This window comes from Primulina eburnea, chromosome 6, assembly GCF_022965805.1.
Source record: "Primulina eburnea isolate SZY01 chromosome 6, ASM2296580v1, whole genome shotgun sequence".
Taxonomy (NCBI): Eukaryota; Viridiplantae; Streptophyta; class Magnoliopsida; order Lamiales; family Gesneriaceae; genus Primulina; species Primulina eburnea.
In genome coordinates this window covers 10,345,208-10,362,059 of record NC_133106.1, presented here as the reverse complement: position 1 = coordinate 10,362,059, position 16,852 = coordinate 10,345,208, and the positions used below count along the sequence as shown (strand labels likewise).

The window sequence follows — 16,852 nt, the reverse complement described above, 5'->3', positions numbered from 1 at the left end:
ATGATTCTTGAGAAATCCTTCAAAAATACTACGAATGATCTGAAAGCGTTCAAATGATCAAGGTGAAAATGCTAGCCACCAAATTTGAAAATTCGAGAATGGAAAAAAAAACGAGAAAATTACTGCTTATGATCATCATCTGCGTGATATTGCCAATGAAACATTTAGCCTTGGTGATCTGATCTCAAACGAGAGATTGGTTGGCAAAGTTTTAAGATCACTCCCAGAATGCTTCAACATCAAGATATGTACAATCGACGAAGCGAAGACACCATTAAGCTTGGACTATATGACTTGATAAGTTCGTTTCACACCTTTGAGATGAACCTTGACCTACAGAAGAAGGACAAAAAGAAGAATATCGTATTTCAAGTCGCTAACTAGTCTTACAATGATCTACTTCAACTTTCTCAAGAAGATAATGAGTCTGACCTGTGTGAAGACTCAATCTCATTGATCACAAAATGTAGGGAGACTACCTGAAAAAGATAGGAGACAAGAAGAAAATTTCCCAGCAACCCAAACCTCCAAGCATTGCTGCTGCCGAGAAAACTCAGAGGATGTTACCCACTCAAGGACATTTTCGACCGAAGCATAAAAGAAAGAATCCATCAGATGCCAATATTTTTGAATCTGTACAATTTAAATAATGCACTGGTTTAAAAAATTATGCAAATTAGTGTCAAAATAGACTTCGTAAAAACGAAAGAATGAATGTCTCCTTAAGTGATGGAGAATCTGACGAAGAACAAGAATTCGATGAATAGGAAAACCATACTTATTTGTTTGCACTATTGGAGGAGAAACGTTGGAAGCAGGTTAACCCACTCGGTGTTGCATCAGGTGTTGCAACACCTGGTTGGAACATCTCTCCAAACTCATTGAGCATAATATGCCCCAATGAAACAATCTCTGTTGATACAATTAATCTAGAAACCCAGGAAACAAATGAATAAGAAGTGACCTTGGAAAGTGTACATAAAATGTACGAGGAACTATACACTGATTGGATCAAGAAAAATAAATTGAACTTGACTCTCTAAAAAAAAACATCGAGTCGAAAGGTTTTGTGGCCAGACTTGAGGTGAGACTAAGTTAGAAGGACCTGTAGATGTACAAGATCACGGTAGAACTCGAAAAGACAACACAAATCCACCCTTGCTAAGTTCAACTCGAGCTCAAACAAACTTGAATCCATACCGATGATGGGAAAAGACACCAAAGCTAGTTGGGATTCAGCAACAGCTTGGTTGAAATTGGAGAATCCCAACTCTATATCACAACCAAATGTATTCGTGAAAGAGAGTATTTATTCATCTATCTCACCAACACCCACCCCTACGGTTAAGATCCCTCTAAAAGAAAGGCGAGATTATGTACAAAAGCTTAAATGAATGAGACATATTTTTGTATGTAACTATTGTTTAAAACCCGGTCACATCAACCTCACTGCTTCAAGCTGAGAGAAGAATACATGAGCTGGAAGGCTAATTGTATGTTGCACAATGTGTCGTACAACACCAAATGCAAAACCTCCAAAAAGATAAATTCAATAAAAAAGAATAAGGTACCTAAGGCTGAAATTCGTTGCGGTGTTATCTACACCTCTTTAAAAACTAACATTGCAAGCCTCTGATATTTTGATAATGTGTGCTCCTGTCACATTACAAGTTTGAATGAACACCTCATCGATTACATTGAAAAAAGTGGTCTGAGTGACCTATGGAGGTGGTGCGAAAATAATGATTGTTAGTAAAGGGACACTAACGGACTCAACTCCAAACTAATAAAGATTAGTCAATTATGTGATGATGACTTGTATGTTCAGTTTGACAAAATACTAGTGAAGTATTTGATAAAACTGATGCATGTGTTGACAAGTACGAGGTCAGCCGACAACTGTTATTAACTAAGATAGGAACACACCTGCAAATACACGAAAGTAAGTGAGCTAGATTTGTGACATCAAAATTTTAGACATGCCAACTTCAAGTGATTGCAGAACCTGGGAAGATACAATGTTGTGCGAGGTATGTCTAATCTGACCACATGAATACCGTATGTTCGTGGGGCATATAAAAAAGACAAAAAACCCAGGTGCCACATCAAGTGTTACAACACTTTTGCATAACACCATGCCTTGAACTATTACATATGTATCTTATAGATCCAATATAATTATAAAGCTTGGAAGGTAAAAAAAAATACTCATTCGTTTGTGTTAATGACTTTTCATGGTTCACATGGGTAAGTTTTCTTAGTAAAAATTCAGATAATTTTGTCACAATTAAATTACTTGAAAGGATGACAAATATGCACAATTTAAGGGTTATAAAAATTAGAACTAACCAAGGTAATGTAGTAGCCCGAATTCCAAATTGGGTAATTAACGGATTAATGGTGATTAAGAAGGTTTAATGTGTAATTTTGACCAGGGTCATGATCGGACGGACCGAAGATGGTTCGGAAGCACCGAAGAGTTCGGACGATCCGAAGTGTAGGTTCGGAGGATCCGATCATGAGGTGTCAAGAGCCGGTGGACACGTAGGAGTTCGGACGTTCCGAAGTATGTTCGGTGGATCCGAACATAGCCTATAAATAGTGCTCGGATTTCCTCATTTTGGATATTCATTTGTTGAGTTGTGGCTCTTCTTTGAGAGGTTTTGGAAGGTTTTTAGGGTTAGTGGTTGGTCGAGCGATAGCCAGGAGCTGCCAGGATTGGTAGTGTAGCGACGCCGGAGTTTCGAGGCAATCGACATCAAAGGGCTGTCGACGGACGAAGGTAAACCCTAAACCTTTGGTAGTACTAGGGAGTACTGGTTTTGCTAGTCGAGCATGGTAGTATTGATTGAGTATGCTTTTGATGCGTAGGCTTGTGCTAGACCTGATTAGCGGTGTTGCGTAAGGCTAGGCTTGCTGTGATAGAGGTACGAAAGTACTATCCGAGATATCCTGGTTGAGTATACATTCATATATGTGTTGCATGAGTATTTGCTGCATTGTTATATGTCATATGATGCATGCTATTATGTCACGAGTTATGATGCATATTGCATATCATGTTGAGCCGTATCTCCTTCGAGATAGCCTTTACTGTTGAGCTGTATCTCTTTCGAGATAAGCTATATCTTGGGGCCGCTCAGCCCTGTCTTGTGGACGCATGGACACCGAGAGTACACAGTGGCCGACGGGTCGGGAGGGCTTCGGTGGTCCGGGACATTTTAGGTCCACGTCTGTCTTGTAGTGGATGCAGTGACCCAGAGGTGTACCGCGCGGCACTATCCACTTGGCGCCTCTAGACTGAGCATTGTTGAGATCCTTTTGTGACTCCTGTTTCTTGACTACCCCGGTATCATGATCATAGCATGTGCATTTCATATAGGTCTGTATACTCATACTTTTGTACTGGGCGTTCTTATCGCTCACGTCCTCGGTTTTGTTTATTCTTGGACACCCCATTCCCACGGGGCAGGCCTCAGGTTGGACAGCTCAGGAGGAGCAGGAGGAGGACGTTGAGTAGCTGGTTGGTTTAGTTTTCAGTACTTTTCTATTCGATATGGTTGTACTGAATATTTTATTTGGAGTTATTCTAGACTTCGATTGGGTTGTATAACCATTATTTTGTTGACTTTTCCGCTGTTATCTCTGATTATTGTTAATTAGGTTAATTGCATGCTTAGTTCTTGCCTAGTAGGTGATTCTGGAACGGGTCACTACATTTATGGTATCAGAGCATGCATACGATTTTGGGATATAGATTTCTGTTTTGGGATTTCCGTTGACCAATTTACTAGTTCCCCATTCTATGTTGTAGCGATGGCTGACCATTTTGATGACGGGAGTAGTCAGGGGAGTGTAGGTCGATGGGGTGACTAGGACGATCGTAGGCGTCACCGTGAACATCGTCATCGTCGGGATGGTCCTAGGCGTTTCGATATGCATCGTTTCATGCAGATGGGGCCTAAGCCTCTAGTTGGTGGAGAGACTCCTGATGATGCTGAGGATTGGATAGAGCGCATGGAGAGTTGTTTCCGTGCATTCCAGTGCACCGAGGAGCAGAAGATAGAGACTCTTAGTTTTCTTCTCGAGGGCCGTGCTCGCAGGTGGTGGCGATCAACTTCTGCGCCGATAGTTCAGTCGCAGGGTAGAGCGACTTGGGTCGATTTCCGTGCAGCGTTCATGCAGCTGTACTTTCCTCCAGCCCTTCGCCAGGCTAAGACGATTGAGCTCCTGAACCTTAAGCAGGGGAGTATGTCTGTTGATGAGTATCAGCAGAAATTCTTTGAGTTGTTACCCTTCGCTCCTCATATCAGTGGCAGTTCTGAGGCCAAGTACGATCATTTCCTTCAGGGCCTTAACCAGGAGATCTTTGATCGAGTCACTGTCTGTGATAATCCTACTTCGTATGATGGGTTGGTGAACCGGTGTCGTCAAGCAGAGATCAGTCTCCAGCGTGGTAGAGCTATTCTTTCTTCTAGACCTCCGAGTGTTTTGAGTCCTCGACCTCAGTCTTTTAAGAAGTCCGGTTCTTCTTCTTCTGGATCTGGATCAAGGTCTAGCGGTGTTGTTCGCTTTGGTGAGAAGAAGGATTCTTGTGCGCATTGTGGTAAGAACCATCCATCGGAGCAATGCCGATTAGCAGCAGGAGCTTGTTTTCAGTGCGGAGAGATGGGTCATATCAAGAAGAATTGTCCTCAGTTGCGAGGTGGAGCAGGATCTGGCTCCGGATCTCAGACGACTGTTCAGCAGAGGAGGCAAGGTCAGGCTGTGGGTAGTTCGAATCTTCGACCTCGTGCCCAAGGTCAGGTTTTTGCGCTGAACCAGGATCAGGCTGCAGATGAGAGTCAGAGATGAGAGAATTGAAGCAACAATTGAGATGTAATAATGATGTTGTTTTTATTTCAGTTTTGTTCATTCTATAAACTTGATTTCGAGGACGAAATCTTTTTAAGGGGGGGAGAATGTAGTAGCCCGAATTCCAAATTGGGTAATTAACGGATTAATGGTGATTAAGAAGGTTTAATGTGTAATTTTGACCAGGGTCATGATCGGACGGACCGAAGATGGTTCGGAAGCACCGAAGAGTTCGGACGATCCGAAGTGTAGGTTCGGAGGATCCGATCATGAGGTGTCAAGAGCCGGTGGACACGTAGGAGTTCGGACGTTCCGAAGTATGTTCGGTGGATCCGAACATAGCCTATAAATAGTGCTCGGATTTCCTCATTTTGGATATTCATTTGTTGAGTTGTGGCTCTTCTTTGAGAGGTTTTGGAAGGTTTTTAGGGTTAGTGGTTGGTCGAGCGATAGCCAGGAGCTGCCAGGATTGGTAGTGTAGCGACGCCGGAGTTTCGAGGCAATCGACATCAAAGGGCTGTCGACGGACGAAGGTAAACCCTAAACCTTTGGTAGTACTAGGGAGTACTGGTTTTGCTAGTCGAGCATGGTAGTATTGATTGAGTATGCTTTTGATGCGTAGGCTTGTGCTAGACCTGATTAGCGGTGTTGCGTAAGGCTAGGCTTGCTATGATAGAGGTACGAAAGTACTATCCGAGATATCCTGGTTGAGTATACATTCATATATGTGTTGCATGAGTATTTGCTGCATTGTTATATGTCATATGATGCATGCTATTATGTCACGAGTTATGATGCATATTGCATATCATGTTGAGCCGTATCTCCTTCGAGATAGCCTTTACTGTTGAGCTGTATCTCTTTCGAGATAAGCTATATCTTGGGGCCGCTCAGCCCTGTCTTGTGGACGCATGGACACCGAGAGTACACAGTGGCCGACGGGTCGGGAGGGCTTCGGTGGTCCGGGACATTTTAGGTCCACGTCTGTCTTGTAGTGGATGCAGTGACCCAGAGGTGTACCGCGCGGCACTATCCACTTGGCGCCTCTAGACTGAGCATTGTTGAGATCCTTTTGTGACTCCTGTTTCTTGACTACCCCGGTATCATGTTCATAGCATGTGCATTTCATATAGGTCTGTATACTCATACTTTTGTACTGGGCGTTCTTATCGCTCACGTCCTCGGTTTTGTTTATTCTTGGACACCCCATTCCCACGGGGCAGGCCTCAGGTTGGACAGCTCAGGAGGAGCAGGAGGAGGACGTTGAGTAGCTGGTTGGTTTAGTTTTCAGTACTTTTCTATTCGATATGGTTGTACTGAATATTTTATTTGGAGTTATTCTAGACTTCGATTGGGTTGTATAACCATTATTTTGTTGACTTTTCCGCTGTTATCTCTGATTATTGTTAATTAGGTTAATTGCATGCTTAGTTCTTGCCTAGTAGGTGATTCTGGAACGGGTCACTACAGGTAAAGAGTTTGAGAACACACTTTTCATCTTTTTTTGATAAAAAAGATATAACTCACGAGTTATTCATCCCCAAAAACCTCTCAACAAAACGGTATTGCGAAAGGAAAGAACCGAACTTTGCAAGAGATGGAACATGTCATGTTAAGTTTGAAAAATATTTCAAAATGTTTTTGAGCTGAGACCCTATACACGGCATGCCACATTTCCAATCGTGTATATTTAAGGAGTAGTTCAATTATGACATCCTATAAGATTATCATGGGAAAGAGACCACACCTAAAATATTTACTTGTATATGTATGTGTATGCTTTGTGTTAAAAAACCGAGATAACCTAGACAAGTATGATTCTAGGAGCGGCAAGTGTTTGTTCCTTGGATATTCAACTAATAGTCGTGCCTCTCAGATGTTTAATCTAAGAACTAGGACAACTACAAAATCTAAAAATGTTGTGTTTGATGACCTTACCGATATGGTAAAGACGATTATGAATGACATTAACGATCTACTGGAAGTATCCATGCCACTGGAAAATACATATGTTGTGTCGATGTTGTGACACGAGGACAACCCCTCCACTGGGATTGACAGAATATGAGGATGATCAACAAAGTAATGAAATGTTGAATGATGATGATGGTGTGAACAATAATGAGATGGACATTCTAAGTAAAATTCAGAAGAATCGCATCTCATCCCAATCATAAAAGATGTGCACGAAGACATACAAACTCGACGGAATGAGAAATTGGATTATTGGAAGATTATTGTGTTAGTATGCATGACTTCGGTATGCCGTCAAGTAATACATTCACGCTTTGTTTCCAACGTTGAACAAAAAACATTAGTGAAGCCTTAAGGATGAATTCTAGATTAATTCAATGCATGATGAACTCGAAAAATTCCCGAATTATGTGTGTTATTTAGGTCCAACGGTTATTTGCTCAAGGTATACATAGGTTGATGGGTGATTTTGATGAAACATTCGCTCATGTATCCCATATCACTCGACCATGTCTACAAGCCAACAAGGCATTGTACGAAGTGAAGCAGGCCCCACATGCGTGGTATGGTAGGTTGACTGAATATCTACTCAATATAGGCTTAAAACAAGATGAGATCGATAAAAAAACTTTTCATTCAGACGTGTAAGGATGACATAGTCATATGTCAAATATATGTGGATAATATCATTTTTTATGCCTCTTCGCAAAAACATGTTGACAACTTTGTCTTATAAGTTTGAAATGAGTACGGTGGGGGAATTAAGTTTTTTCTTGAACTACAAATCAAACAATTTCATGATGGAAATTTTTTATGCCGAATCAAGTATGCAAAAGGTCTATTAAAGCAATTATGTAATGAACACACTAAGCACATGAAAACTTACATCGGGTCCAGAGAAAAACTACGAAAAGACGATGTTGCCGAAGGTGTTGACAATACTTTGTATTATAACATCATTGGCATTCTTATCTATTTTACCGCCAGTCATCCTGACATAATGTTTAGTGTATCTTTACATACAAGGTATCAAGAAAATCTTAAGATCACTCACTTAAAGTTTGCAAATCGAATTTTGAAGTACATAGTATAAACTGTAGATCTAGGATTCTAGTACAGTCAGGAAACAAACACCAACTTAGTTGGGTTTAGTAATGCTGATTGGGTCGGAAATTTAGATGTTAGGAAAAGCACCGCTGGCTGATGCTTCTACCTATAAAATAGCTTGGTGTCATGGTACATTAGAAAGAAAAAGTTCGTGTCTCTCTCAATTGTTGAATCAGAGTATGTGGTAATTTGGAGCTGTTGTTCACAGTTCTTTTGTACATATTAATCGCTCACTAATTTTTTCTTGGATGTAGGAGTGTCCATAACAATACCCAACATGCATATGCATTCATAGGACATTAGACATCGACCCTTTATCCATATCATTTCTTGTGTGATGTTTGTATTGTGATAGACGTCGTCTACTGCGCTTTTAGTTTTTCTGTAAAACCTCAATAAACACATTTGGTCATTGTATATTCTCCGATCAAGTCACAAAGTAGTTGATGGATATTCGTGTATTCCATGATCTTGTTTCATGTGAAAAATGACTTGGAAAAGTTTGAGCTAAATCTGGTGTGGGAAACTTATTGACTAATATGTCAAAAATATAAAGCTTAAAAGTGAAAAAAAATGAGAAGAAAATATACATAAAATAGTCCAATGAAGACTGTTCTTTTACTGTGCGAACTACCACTTCTGAGTCAATTTAAGTGGCCATTAAGTGTGGAGTAAAAATAACTCAAAACTGGAAGCGTTGCTAGGAGATGTTTCCATCATCAAGTACAAACAACTCACAATTTGATCACATGTCATTTTTTTCTTTGTTGTTACATCTTATACTTAGTCATAACTAATACATGCATATAAATGACTCTGTGTATCTCTCTTGGTGAGGGTGTTGTCAATTTTTAATCATTGACATATGGAGAAAACCTCATTTGTCAAATTTCAAATATTCGTGATTTATAGTGGATTCTAAATCAAGTTCTAGTTTAGGTGGAAGAAGTATGACCGCCTTACCAATAGCTGAAACTCAATCAGGGGATGTTTAGTGGTGTTAAGTGTAAGAGGAGTTTAAATCTGGTTTGATATTTTGAATATAAATTGCATCATTTTTTTCATTGCATGTAAGATGAAAATTGGTTAAAAGAGGAACGATTTCTCGGATTTTGAATTTTTACCGTTGGAAGAATGTGTTTTTTTTACTCTCTAGCCTTCTCTACACAAATTCCCTCTATAATACTAAATTTTATCTTAGAAATGGTGTGTACTGGATATGATCCTCAAGATATTAGAAATGAGTTGGGTGTTCCACCGAGTGTGGCAACACTGTTTGATTTTCTTCCATCTTTAGAAAATCCTCATCATCTTCAATTGGTTGCGGTCAATGATGAAGAACTAGTACATATTGAGTCAATTTCCCCTGGACAACTGGGCAATGAAATTGATGTTGAAATTTTCCCCATCCTGAGTTAATCAATCGAGTTTTTCCATTCCCCTCAGTCACATCGATCTAAACGACGTGCCAAATATGACCCGGATCTTGTTCCATCGAAGAAATTCAAACACAGAGGGGAATTTACTCCATTCCCTCTCTACTAAACTCATATTTTACCTCTGGTGATGATTCGGAGGACAAAGATTTTGAGCTGGTTGTGCAAAAAAATGGTTGTTACAGGCTCGAAATACATGGGTCCTACTGAGAAAGACAATAGCTCCAGCACTGAGGAATAAATTGTGCTACTGAAGGACCGAGGAGTAATGTTGAAGAGGAATTGTCCCTTGCCCAGTTTCTCCTCAAGTGGAAAGAGGAAAAATCTTTGAAGAAATTCGTTACTTAGGATGATGAGCCTGACGCTGAAATTACAGGAAAGTCTGATTACTCCATATCCAACTCTGACTCTGTGGAGTATACGGAGGATATGGGTGAGTAAGATTTCGGTTAAACCGAATTAACCTACCGAATCGAGCCAATTCGGAAATTCGGTTCAGTTATTTCGGAAATTTGGTTTTCAAATTAAAAAAATTCGGTTATATCATTTAATTCGGTTTGGCTACGATTTTCAAAATTTTGAAATTGGTTACCCGAATTAACTAACCAATATAATAAATACTTTTATTTAATAAATTTTTATATATATTTAAATTTTTAATTTTAAAATCAACCCTAATTCTAATATAATTCCAAAACCTTGGTTTTCTCATTCTCACTTATCTATTCTCCACTCTTGACTTCATCCGCCGCCCACCCATCTCTCGTCACTGGTTGAGACATCGCCTGCCCATGTTATGCTATTTTATGAAAAAAAAACATGTATTAATTGTATTCAAACAAAATTTATATATTTGTGATGTGTGTGATTTTATGTTTGTATGCATTTGTGTAGACTGTAGTGTTCAAGAAAAATTACATATATAATTAAAGTTAAATCACAAATTTTTTAAAAGCAAATTAACCGATTTTAATTCGGTTTGGTCAGTAACCGAACCGACCAAATGCTCACCCCTAACTGAGGAAGTTTAATGCTAATGAGAACACCAATGGTGTGGAGGACGATGATGACATCACCCTAGACAACATGGATGTTGAAGACTATGAATTGAGTAAGTCATTATCCCGAAGTTCTATTCAGAACTCTTTGTTGATCACTGACACCTTTATGAAAATCGTAGGATAATTCATGAGAAAAATGTGGATGTTAATGCCTACGACAAGTAAAATTTGATCAAGATCCTCAAGACTCGGAGACTTCTTTCGACTGTCTCTACTGTGGCTCCATAATGTCATAAACTAATCCTTGAGTTCTTTGTGAACCTCTCATCTAGAATTGGTGACGAGAGATCGGGGAAATGTGGATGCATGATCGTGTATATAAGTTTAACCCTATCATAATCAATGAATTCTATAAGACACCCGCTGGTGAAGAGGAAGGTTTGCTCCTAGACATTCACGAAATAACGATTGTTATCACATTATGTTTTATTTGACGTTTTCCAGACCATAAAAAAAGAGTGTCGGACGCAAACCTGACCTCTTTTTACTTTGTGCTATACAAGACTACTATTCGGAATTGTACTCCATCCACAAACACCACGATGGTTACAAGATCACATGCATATGTTCTCTTTTCCATTGGTACTAGTACATTTAATTTTGAAAAGCTAGTTTTCAAAACAGTAATGTAGTTTGCTAATCGTCGGTTGAAGCCCACAAAGTTGCCCTTCCCTTCTCTGGTCTATGGGATCCTTGAATTTCATATGTTTATTCGTGATTTAGAAGAGGAGTTCTCAGATGTAAGTGAGCTATTGAAGACTGTGTTAACTTATTTAAGGGAAACAATAGGGTATTATACCCCCATGGTTTGAATATAGTGTTGCCCCTATGTTGGAAACATTTCCTCGTCGTCTGCTGTGGCTTTCTCTGACTACATTAATATCTTTCCATCATATCTTATTGGGGATCGATGTAGAGTTTAGATGGGGGGTGAATAAACTCTTCTCCTTTGTTGATAGTTAATGCAAAGGGTGCTAAAATCCTGTTAGAGATTGTAGCTGTTCTTGTTCAATAGTTCGTCCAACAGATCACAATTAAAAGTGTGGAAACAATCTGATGGAGTAGGGTGAAAAACAGTAATAGCAGTAGGTAGTAACACAGTAGTTGTTTCTGGAAGTTCGAAGATAAAATCTTCTACGTCTCCCCTTATTCTGTTTCCAGAAGGTATCACTAAAAGAATTTGGTTTTACAGTACACACTTGTACACACCCACTTCAGTAGGGCTTATCTATTGCCTACTGAAACTCTTAGTAACTCAATACAATAGTTCAAAATTAGCAATGTTCTGGAAAAGACTATTTCCTGTTTACAAACTCTTCTACACAATATTATAAATTTTGGCTTGAAGAGATGAAGAAACAGCAGTACAAAATGATCTCCAAAGATCAGATGTATAATATGATGTGTGTACTGCTTTTCTGCAGGTTTGAGCTTTTGAAGATAATGAAAATTTCGCGGTTGCTCAATGTATCGTTGGATAGATAAAAATGATCAGCATAGTTATCTAAATGGTTTTGATTCATATAAATAGATAACTGAATCCAATGTCTATAATAAAAAACGGCTCTTTTGACTCTTGATAGAAGCAGCTTTATTTCCTAAAGAGGATCCTCTAAAAAGCTTTCAATCAATCAGTTTTGTTACTTACTAGAATTAGCATGATGAATTAAATGTTTTCGCACAGCAATTAATGTCGCAATAAATTCTTGGTACTAGATAAAGTAACGGTAACAATTAAGATCAGAGACAATCCGTTAAGTGCTGAACTAGTAGGACTAAGTTCTGCTTTTGTTATACTTAAGCCGCTGAGTACTGATTAAAGTACTGATCTGATTGAGCAACTCAAAAGATAATGTTTTGTATACTCTTCTGGTTGGCATTATTACTACTGGTTTTGATACTCATCACCACAATAAAATTAAGTCTAACAATTTCTCCCTTTGCGGTGATGCCAAAACCTAGAAGTTAGTAATCATGAATAATAAAACAGATATTAACTAAAACCAGATGATTAAAAAGTAAATAAGTAGTTCAAACAGAGTTTTGAGAAAAAATCAAGAAATTTAGTCATTTGTTTCAATATCTCGAAACAGAGTATTTTCATCTTGAGGATCTTGAGTTCTGTTGGATGGTTCTGCTTGAGCTTTCATCATGCCTTCCGTTTCCCCCTTTTTGGCATCAGCAGCATGAACTCGAGCAAGTAAAAGATCCATTCGGCCACTGAGTGAAGTAATCCCATTATGCAGACTATCCAAGGTCGGTGTGTGTAATGCCTGAAGTAATATCACAAGTTGTTGATTTAGTAATGTGAGATTACTAAATAATTAACATTTTTTTAAGAGAGAAATATGACATATGTTGGTCATATGAAGTCCAAATAAGTTGATATTTGGATATAACGTAGAAAACTCAAAGATATAGAAGTTTCATGTTTTGAGTTTTGGAAAATTTGATCGTTTGACTGGTCCAAAGAGATATACTGATGTTAAAATGTTAAATAGTATATATTATATTATATTATATTAATATAATATAATATAATATTAAAAAAAAAAAAGAAATGCATTGAGTCGGTGGAATTCATTCAAAATGAATTCCACCGAACTCGGCAAGGAGACAGACGTGAGGTGAGAGGTGAGAGGAAAATAGAATTTCGATTTTATTTTCGATCGTGCGATTTATCGGTTTATCCAATCGACGAACCGACTTCAGTTTTGGAATCGTTGACACGAGGTCTTCGATTTGAGGTATAAATTTTATAGTTTTGGTGATGTTTGAAATTCGTCGATTTCTAGAATAAATCCGATAAATTGTTAAATCATACTGAAATTGAATATTGTTGAGTACTGTATGATTTTAATGCAGTAGAGAAGATTATTGTGTTGTTGTTTTGAATTATTCCTAATTTATTATAATTAGGGATTTTTAATCGTTGGATTGAGATTGGAGAGTTGTTTGTCAGTTGTTATTAATTCTGATTATATATTTGGAGTCTACAAAGAATAGGCTACACGTTGATATAAAGTTTTCATAATTTGACGGATGTTGTAAAATAGCCTATTATTTGAAGTTAATTAATTAGGGTGTATTTGATGGTAGTATTGTGAATTAAATACACCATAATATTAAATTGTTGAGCGATAATAATTTATAATCGAGTTTTATATTTTGTTGAATTAATTGTTGTTGGGCTATTTGATGTTATATATTGAGGCTGTTATAACTGTGTTGATACGGTGACAATAATCTGATAATTATTGTTGAATTATTTAGATACGTCACAAGCCTCGGGATCAAAGAAATAGCCAGATTTTATATATACTCGATTATCAGGTACGTGTTGACGTACGAGCATATGTTGTTAATGTTTAGTATTGATGAATACTATTGCGTTAAACGATGATAAATCACCGGAATTGGGTGATTTGATATTATATTTGTTGTTGTTTATTATTGTTGATATTGTTGACTATCGTTGTTGGGAGACTTCTCGTTGATGTTGCCACGTTGATGTTGTTCGTTCAACGATATTGTTGTCGCCGGTGTTGGGGTGCGACGTATCGTGGATGTTGTTATTCGTTCGACGATATTGCTGTCGCCGGTGTTGGGGTGCGACGTATCGTCGATGTTGTTGTTCGTTCGACGATATTGCTGTCGCCGGTGTTGGGGTGCGACGTATCGTCGATGTTATTGTTGCAGTGTGATGATGTTGAGGTTGTTGATGGCTGATTGTCCAGAAACGACAAAGGGGGTATTTCTGTTATCATTCAGTTATATCTTATGTTGTTGTTAATATAACTGTTATGTATTACGATGATGATTGTTGTATATTCTCACCCTTTGGGGGCTGTTTCTGTTGGACAGGTTACAGGACTATGCGTGAGACAGGATAGTGGTGAAGGACTAGGTGTGTCTAGTCAAACAGTCCTGTAGTTGATAGTAGATAGAGACAGTATATCTTATTGTCTTATTTGAGTTGTATGTGTGTATTTATTATACTGTTTCTGCTACACTGACGTAGATAGTGTGGTGATTGCACTATTTTGTCGTATACGCATTATATTATTACGTCGTCGAAAAGAAAATTTTTATGCATATGACGTCACCTGTTGCATGATTACGTGGCGAGGTTTGGGGCGCCACATTTGGTGGTATCAGAGCATATGTTAGATGTCTGGGATGGTTAGGAGTTGGGTTTGTGATGAGGGAGTTGGATGACGATATTATCTGCATGTGTCTGTGCATTTGACTTGTTATTGATTATTTCTCGATGTGATTGATTGTTCTTTAGTTGCATGTGCTTTCGTGCGAAAGGTGTGATGATGATGAGTACTGGATTGTAATTGTTAAATGTTATGATTAACAATTTGATTTCCAGTGATGGCAGCTAGAGAACAGGTACATCCACGCGAAGAAACGAACGAGGTTGACAGTGGGTTTGGTCAGATGAATCCATTGCCACCTCCTCCTATGGGACAGGCACCTGCAGATCAGCCTTTATTACCTGGTGAGTTGACTTTGGCACAGTTCAGCAGTTATTTTTCGCCGAGATTTGATAGTTCTGAGACTGGTGAGCGAGCAGAGGAGTGGATTGAGAGGATAGAGCAGATATTTGTGACCGCTCCGTGTGCTAGGTCGGCTTGGTTGCGATTGGCTACATTTCAGCTTTCGAGGAATGTACTGTTGTGGTGGCAGACGACTGAGGCCGGATTGAGAGCTCAGGGCCGTACTGTTGATTGGGATGTGTTTCGATCTCGTTTTCTTGATAAATACTTTTCTATAGCAGCCAGACAGAAGAAAGAGAAAGAATTCGAGGATTTGAGACAGGGTAGTATGTCTGTTGCTGAATATGAGTCTCGGTATTCTGCATTGCTGAAATATGTGCCACATATTGCTACAAATGTTCATGCTAAGATGAGGCACTTCTTGAAAGGGTTGAAGTTAGAGTTATTTGATCGTGTGCAATCAAATAACCCGATATCATTTGAGGATTCAGTGACGAGGGTAGATATGGCTGAGTTGGTGATGCAGGAGTATGGGGCTCAGGGACGATTATCAGAGCCGACTAGGGAGTCATTGCGACCACAGGGACAATCTTTTAAATATCATAATGGTTCATCTTCTTCATCCTCATCTGGGAAGCGCCGATTTGATTCACGACGTGTTGAGAGTCGTGGGAGCAGTTCTCAGTCTGTTCAGGGGCAGAGAGGGGAGCCCAGAGCAGTGAGATGTTTTCGTTGTGGGGGACCGCATCTGATCAGAGATTGTACACAGACCGAGATCACCTGTTTTGAGTGTGGCGGTGTTGGTCATCTGGCGAGACAGTGTCCTAGTCGTGAGGGGCAGCGAGAGCCTAGGAGTGCTAGAGGTAGATCCTCAGAGAGAGGAGGACGACTGTAGTAGCCCGAATTCCAAATTGGGTAATTAACGGAGTAATGGTGATTAAGAAGGTTTAAGGTGTAATTTTGGCTATGGTCATGATCGGACGGACCGAAGAGGGTTCGGAAGCACCGAAGAGTTCGGACGATCCGAAGTGTAGTTCGGTGAATCCGATCATAGGTGTCAAGTGTTGATCGACACGTCATTTTCCATGCATGTTCGGACGGTCCGAAGTGTATGATCGGAGGATCCGATCATGAGCTGTCAAGAGCCAATTGACACGTAGCGTTCGGACGTTCCGAAGTGTTGTTCGGAGGATCCGAACATGGCCTATAAATAGTGCTCGGATTTCCTCATTTTGACTTGCCAATTTCTTGAGTTTTCTCTCATTTTGGAGAGTTTGGAAGGTTTCTAGGGTTAGTTGTTGGTCGAGCGATAGCTAAGAGCTGCCAGGAGTAGTAGCGTAGCGGCGCCTGAGTTTCAAGGCAATCGACATCAAAGGGCTGTCGACGGACGAAGGTAAACCCTAAACCTTTGGTAGTACTAGGGAGTACTGGTTTTGCTAGTCGAGCATGGTAGTATTGATTGAGTATGCTTTTGATGCGTAGGCTTGTGCTAGACCTGATTAGCGGTGTTGCGTAAGGCTAGGCTTGCTGTGATAGAGGTACGAAAGTACTATCCGAGATATCCTGGTTGAGTATACATTCATATATGTGTTGCATGAGTAATTGCTGCATTGTTATATGTCATATGATGCATGCTATTATGTCACGAGTTATGATGCATATTGCATATCATGTTGAGCCGTATCTTCTTCGAGATAGCCTTTACTGTTGAGCTGTATCTCTTTCGAGATAAGCTATATCTTGGGGCCGCTCAGCCCTGTCTTGTGGACGCATGGACACCGAGAGTACACAGTGGCCGACGGGTCGGGAGGGCTTCGGTGGTCCGGGACATTTTAGGTCCACGTCTGTCTTGTAGTGGATGCAGTGACCTAGAGGTGTACCGCGCGGCACTATCCACTTGGCGCCTCTAGACTGA

The 16,852-nt window shown here is 39.5% G+C and overlaps 1 long non-coding RNA gene across 1 annotated transcript; it reads left to right on the top strand.

Annotated features, from left to right (window-relative positions):
- The first annotated feature begins 13,062 nt into the window (after nucleotides 1-13,062).
- On the top strand, nucleotides 13,063-14,527 carry LOC140833335 (uncharacterized). The gene is made up of 3 exons (XR_012118416.1): nucleotides 13,063-13,179; nucleotides 13,706-13,765; nucleotides 14,297-14,527. It is a non-coding gene; the product is annotated as an uncharacterized lncRNA (long non-coding RNA).
- The last annotated feature ends 2,325 nt before the right edge of the window (nucleotides 14,528-16,852 follow it).